This window comes from Mus caroli, unplaced genomic scaffold, assembly GCF_978045245.1.
Source record: "Mus caroli unplaced genomic scaffold, Mus_caroli_1 scaffold_22, whole genome shotgun sequence".
NCBI lineage: Eukaryota > Metazoa > Chordata > Mammalia > Rodentia > Muridae > Mus > Mus caroli.
In genome coordinates, this window is record NW_028227277.1 from 13,441,445 (window position 1) to 13,447,502 (window position 6,058).

The window sequence follows — 6,058 nt, forward strand, 5'->3', positions numbered from 1 at the left end:
TTCTTTCTTTCTTTCTTTCTTTCTTTCTTTCTTTCTTTCTTTCTTTCTTTCTTTCGTTCTTTCTTTTTCATTCTATCTTCCTTCCTTCCTTCCTTCATTGTTTCTTTGTTTCTTTCTTGTTTTTTCTTCTTTCTTTGTTTTTTCTTCTTTCTTTCTTTCTTTCTTTCTTTCTTTCTTTCTTTCTTTCTTTCTTTCTATCTGTCTGTCTTTCTACCTTTCTTCCTACCTTCTTTCCTTACTTCCTTCCTTTTCTTTTTTTTCTTTCTTTCTTTCATTCTCTCTTTCTATCTCTTTCTTTCTCTCTTTCTTTCTTTCTTTCTTTCTTTCTTCCTATTTTTCTGTCTTCCTTCTTTCCTTCTTTCTTTCCTTTCTTCCTTCCTTTGCTTCTTTTTTCTTTGTTTGTTGTTTGTTTCTTTTCTTCTATCTTTCTTTTTTCTTTCTTTCTTGCTTGCTTTCTTTTTTTCTTTCTTTCTTTCTCTTTCTTCCTGTCTCTCTGTACGTCTGTCTTCCTTCCTTCCGTAATTTTTTCCTTCTTCCTACTTTTCTTTGTTTCTTTCATTTTTTTCTTTCTTTCTTTCTCTCTTTCTTTCCTTTTTTCTTTCTTTGTTTTTTTGTTTGTTTGTTTGAATGTTTCTTTCGTTCTTCTTTCTTTCCTTCTCTCTCTCTTTCTATCTCTATTTCTCTTTCTTTCTTTCTCCTATCTTCCTTCCTTCCTTCCTCCCTTCCTTTATTTCTTTTTTCTTTCTTTCTTCTTTCTTTCTTTCTTTCTTTCTTTCTTTCTTTCTTTCTTTCTTTCTTTCTTTCTTTCCTTCTTTCTTCCTCTCTCTCTTTCTGTCTCTTTGAATGTCTGTCTTTCTTCATTCCTTCCTTCCTTCCTTCTTTCCTTCTTTCTTCCTTTCTGTCTTTCTTTCTTTCTTTTTTTCTATCACTCTGTCTGTCTCTCTGTCTCCTTTCTTTCTTTCTTTCTTTCTTTCTTTCTTTCTTTCTTTCTTTCTTTCTTTCTTTCTTTCTTTCCTTCTTCCTGTTTGTCTGTCTTCCTTCCTTCATTCTTTCCTTCCTTCCTTTGTTTCTTTTTTCTTTATTTGTTTTTTGTTTCTTTTCTCCTCTCTTTTTTTCATTCTTGCTTTCTTTCTTTCTTTTTTTTCTTTCTTTGTCTTTCTTCTTGTCTCTTTGTAAGTCTGTGTTCCTTCCTTCCTTCCTTCATTTTTTCCTTCTTTCTTTTCTTTGTTTCTTTCTTTTTTTCTTTCTTTGTTTCTGTGTTTCTTTGTTTCTTTCTTTGTTTCTTTTTTCTTTGTTTCTTTGTTTCTTTCTTTGTTTCTTTCTTTGTTTTTTTCTTTGTTTCTTTGTTTCTTTGTTTCTTTCTTTCTTTCTTTCTTTCTTTCTTTCTTTCTTTCTTTCTTTCTTTCTTTCTTTCTTCCTGTCTTTCTTCCTGTCTTTCTATCTGTCTCTCTTTCTACCTTTCTTCCTACCTTCTTTCCTTCTTTCCTTCCTTTTCTTTTTTTTCTTTCTTTCATTCTCTCTTTCTTTCTATCTTTTTCTTTCTCTCTTTCATTCTTTCTTTTTCATTCTATCTTCCTCCTTCCTTCCTTCTTTCTTTCTTTGTTTCTTTCTTCTTTCTTTCTTTGTTTCTTCTTTCTTTCTTTGTTTCTTTATTTCTTACTTTCTTCCTGTCTGTCTATCTCTCTGTCTTTCTACCTTCCTTCCTTCCTTCCTTCTTTTCTTTTTTTTCTTTCTTTCATTCTCACTTTCTTTCTTTCTCTTTCTTTCTCTCTTTCTTTCTTTTTCATTCTATTATCCTCCTTCCTTCTTTCTTTCTTTGTTTCTTTCTTCTTTCTTTCTTTGTTTCTTTCTTTCTTTCTTCCTGTGTGTCTATCTGTCTGTCTTTCTTCCTTCCTTCCTTTTTTTATTTCTTTCATTCCCTCTTTCTTTCTCTCTCTCTATTTCTTTCTTTCTTTCTTCCTTTTTGTCTGTCTTCCTTCCTTCCTTCCTTCCTTCCTTCCTTCCGTCCTTCTTTCCTTCCTTCTTCCTTTCTTCCTTCCTTTCTTTGTTTCTTTTTTCTCTGTTTGTTGTTTGTTTCTTTTCTCCTATCTTTCTTCTTTCTTTCTTTCTTTCTTTCTTTCTTTCTTTCTTTCTTTCTTTCTTTCTTTCTCTTTCTTCCTGTCTCTCTGTCTTCCTTCCTTCCATAATTTTTCCTTCTTCCTTCTTTTCTTTGTTTCTTTCATTGTTTCTTTCTTTCATTCTTTCTTTGTTTTTTGTTTGTTTGATTGTTTCTTTCATTCTTCTTTATATCTTCCTCTCTATTTCTATCTATCTTTCTTTCTTTCTTTCTTCTTCTTTTTTTCTTTCTTTCCTCTATCTTCATTCCTTCTTTCCTCCCTTCCTTTATTTCTTTTATCTTTCTTTCTTTCTGTCTGTCTTTCTTTCTATCTTTCTTTCTTTCCTTCTTTCTTCCTCTCTCTCTTTCTGTCTCTTTGAATGTCTGTCTTCCTTCCTTCTTTACTTCTTTCCTTCTTTCCTTCTTTCTTCATTCCATCCTTTCTGTCTTTCTTTCTTTTTTTCTATCACTCTGTCTCTCTGTTTGTCTTTTTCCTTCCTTCCTTCCTTCCTTCCTTCCTTTCTTTCTTTCTTTCTTTCTTTCTTTCTTTCTTTCTTTCTTTCTTTCTTTCTTTCTTTCATGCTCTCTTTCTCTCCCTCTGTCTTTCTGTCTTTCTTTCTTTCTTTCCTTCTTCCTGTTTGTCTGTCTTCCTTCCTTTTTTCTTTCTTTCCTTCCTTCTTTTCTTCCTTCCTTCTTTCCTTTGTTTCTTTTTTCTTTATTTGTTTTTTGTTTCTTTTCTCCTCTCTTTCTTTTTTCTTTCATTCTTGCTTTCTTTCTTTCTTTTTTTCTTTCGTTCTTTGTCTTTCTTACTGTCTCTCTGTAAGTTTGTCTTCCACCCTTCCTTCATTTTTTCCTTCTTCTTTCTTTTCGTTGTTTCTTTCATTGTTTCTTTCTCTCTCTCTTTCTTTCTTTCTTTCTTTCTTTCTTTCTTTCTTTCTTTCTTTCTTCTTGTCTTTCTATATGTCTGTCTTTCTACCTTTCTTCCTACCTTATTGTTTTCCTTCCTTCCATTTCTTTTTTCTTTCTTTCTTTCATTCTCTTTCTTTCTATCTTTCTCTTTCTGTCTTTCTTTCTTTCTTTTTCATTCTATCTTCCTCCTTCCTTCTTTCTTTCTTTGTTTCTTTCTTCTTTCTTTCTTTGTTTCTTTCTTTATTTTTTTCTTTCTTTCTTCTTGTCTATCTGTCTGTCTTTCTACCTTTCTTCTTTCTTTCCCTCCTTTCTTTATTTCTTTCATTCCCTCTTTCTTTCTCTTTCTTTCTTTCTTTCTTCCTGTTTGTCTGTCTTCCATCCTTCCTTCTTTCCTTCCTTCCTTTGTTTCTTTTTTCTTTGTTTGTTGTTTGTTTCTTTTCTCCTATCTATCTTCTTTCTTTCTTTCTTTCTTTCTTTCTTTCTTTCTTTCTTTCTTTCTTTCTCTTTCTTCCTGTCTCTCTGTAAGTCTGTCTTCCTTCCTTCCATAATTTTTTCCTTCTTCCTTCTTTTCTTGTTTCTTTCATTGTCTCTTTCTTTCTTTTTTCTTTCTTTCTTCCTGTATTTATATGTCTGTCTTTCTACCTTTCTTCCTCCCTTCCTTCCTTCCTTCCTTTTCTTTCTTTCTTTCTTTCTTTCATTCTCTCTTTCTTTCTATCTATCTCTTTCTTTCTCACTTTCTTTCTTTCTTTCTTTTTCATTCTATATTCCTCCTTTCTTCTTTCTTTCTTTTTTCTTTCTTCTTTCTTTCTTTGTTTCTTCTTTCTTTTTTTGTTTCTTTCTTTCTTTCTTCCTGTCTGTCTGTCTGTCTTTCTAATTTTCTGCCTTCCTTCCCTCCTTTCTTTATTTCTTTCATTCCCTCTTTCTTTCTCTCTCTCTCTTTCTTTCTTTCTTTCTTCCTTTCTTCCTTTTTGTCTGTCTTCCTTCCTTCCTTTTTTTCTTCCTTCTTTCCTTCCTTCCTTCCTTCCTTCCTTCCTTCCTTCCTTCCTTCCTTCCTTCCTTTGTTTCTTTTTTCTTTGTTTTTTGTTTGTATCTTTTCTCCTATCTTTCTTTTTTCTTTCTTTCTCTCTTTCTCTCTTTCTTTCTTTCTTTCTTTCTTTCTCTCTTTCTTTCTTTTTCTTTCTTCCTGTCTCTCTGTATGTCTGTCTTCCTTCCTTACGTAATTTTTTCCTTCTTCCTTCTTTTCTTTGTTTCTTTCATTCTTTCTTTCTTTCTTTCCTTCTTTCTTTGTTTTTTGTTTGTTTGATTGATTGTTTCTTTCATTCTTCTTTCTTTTCTTTCTTTCTATCTCTCTTTCTTTCTTTCTTTCTCTCTCTTTCTTTCTTTCTTTCTTTCCTTCATCCTGTTTTTCTGTCTTCCTTCCTTCCTTCTTTCCTTCTTTCCTTCCTTCCTTTGTTTCTTTTTTCTTTATTTGCTGTTTGTTTCTTTTCTCCTCTCTTTCTTTTTTCTTTCATTCTTGCTTGCTTTCTTTCTTTTTTCTTTCTTTCTATCTCTTTCTTCCTGTCTCTCTGAAAGTCTGTCTTCCTTCCTTCATTTTTTCCTTCTTCCTTCTTTTCTTTGTTTCTTTGTTTCTTTCTTTGTTCCTTTCTTTGTTTCTTTCTTTCTTTCTTTCTTTCTTTCTTTCTTTCTTTCCTCTATCTTCCTTCCTGCCTTCCTTCCTCCCTTCCTTTATTTCTTTTTTGTTTCTGTCTGTCTGTCTGTCTTTCTTTCTTTCTTTTTCTTTCTTTCTTTCTTTTTTCTTTCTTTCCTTCTTTCTTCCTCTCTCATTTTCTGTCTCTTTGAATGTCTGTCTTCCTTCTTTCTTTCCTTCCTTCTTTCCTTCTTTCCTTCATTCCATCCTTTCTTTCTTCCTTTCTTTCTGTCTTTCTTTCTTTTTTTCTATCACTCTGTCTGTTTCTCTGTTTGTCTCCTTCCTTTCTTTCTTTCTTTCTTTCTTTCTTTCTTTCTTTCTTTCTTTCTTTCTTTCTGTCTCTCTCTATTTTTGTCTGTCTATCTACCTTGCTTGCTTCCTTCATTCCCTCCTTCTTTCTTCCTTTTTTTTTTTTGTATTTTTTTGGGTGGGGGGTTGTTGTTATTGTTTATCTTCCTGATTTTTTTTAAATAGAGTTATATATTTTGGGTTTGTTTTAGTGTTACCATGAATGGTGCTTCATGCCTTTAATCTCAGCAATTTGTAGGCAAAAGTAGGGGGATTTCTTGAATATTAGGGTTTGGGATTTTATTTAGGCTTCAAGGATTTTTTTTAATATTTTAATTTTTTAATGTTTCTTTGGGATTTTGTGTGTGTGTGTGTGTGTGTGCACATATGTGTGTGTGTTTGTGTTTGTGTGTGTGTGTGAGTGTGTGTCCTTGAATATTTATTTCAAATTTGAGGGTTTTAATTTTGGTGGTTCATAGTTTTAGCATTGGCAAGAAATGACAGCCCTTGTCTAAAAATCTAGCCCTAGAGATGAAAAAATAAGGGATTTTTAAGATGGAGGCTAGTCTGGTCTATGGAATAACACTCAGGATAGCCAGAGAAAGACAGAGAAAGCCATTCTCCAAAATTCAAAAAAGAAAGAAAGAAAGAGAGAGAGAAAGGGAGAGAGAGAGAGAGAGAGAGAGAGAGAGAGAGAGAGAGAGAGAGAGAGGAAGGAAGGAAGGAAGGAAGGAAGGAAGGAAGGAAGGAAGAAGTAAGGAAGGAAGGAAGGAAGGAAAGAAGGAAGAAGGAAAAGGAAGGAAGGAAGAAGGAAGAAGTAAGAAGGAAAAGGAAGGAAGGAAGGAAGGAAGGAAGGAAGGAAGGAAGGAAGAAGGAAAAGTTAAAGGAAAGAAGGAAGGAAAAAAGGAAGGTAAGGTACTAGGGAAGGAAAGAAAGAAAGAAAGTATGAAAGGGAGGGAGGGAGGATGGGAAGGAAGGAAGGAAGGAAGGAAGGAAGGAAGGAAGGAAGGAAGGAAGGATGGAAGGAAAGATGCAGGCAGTCATGCAGGCAGGCAAGCAAGCAAAGCACCAAACAAGAA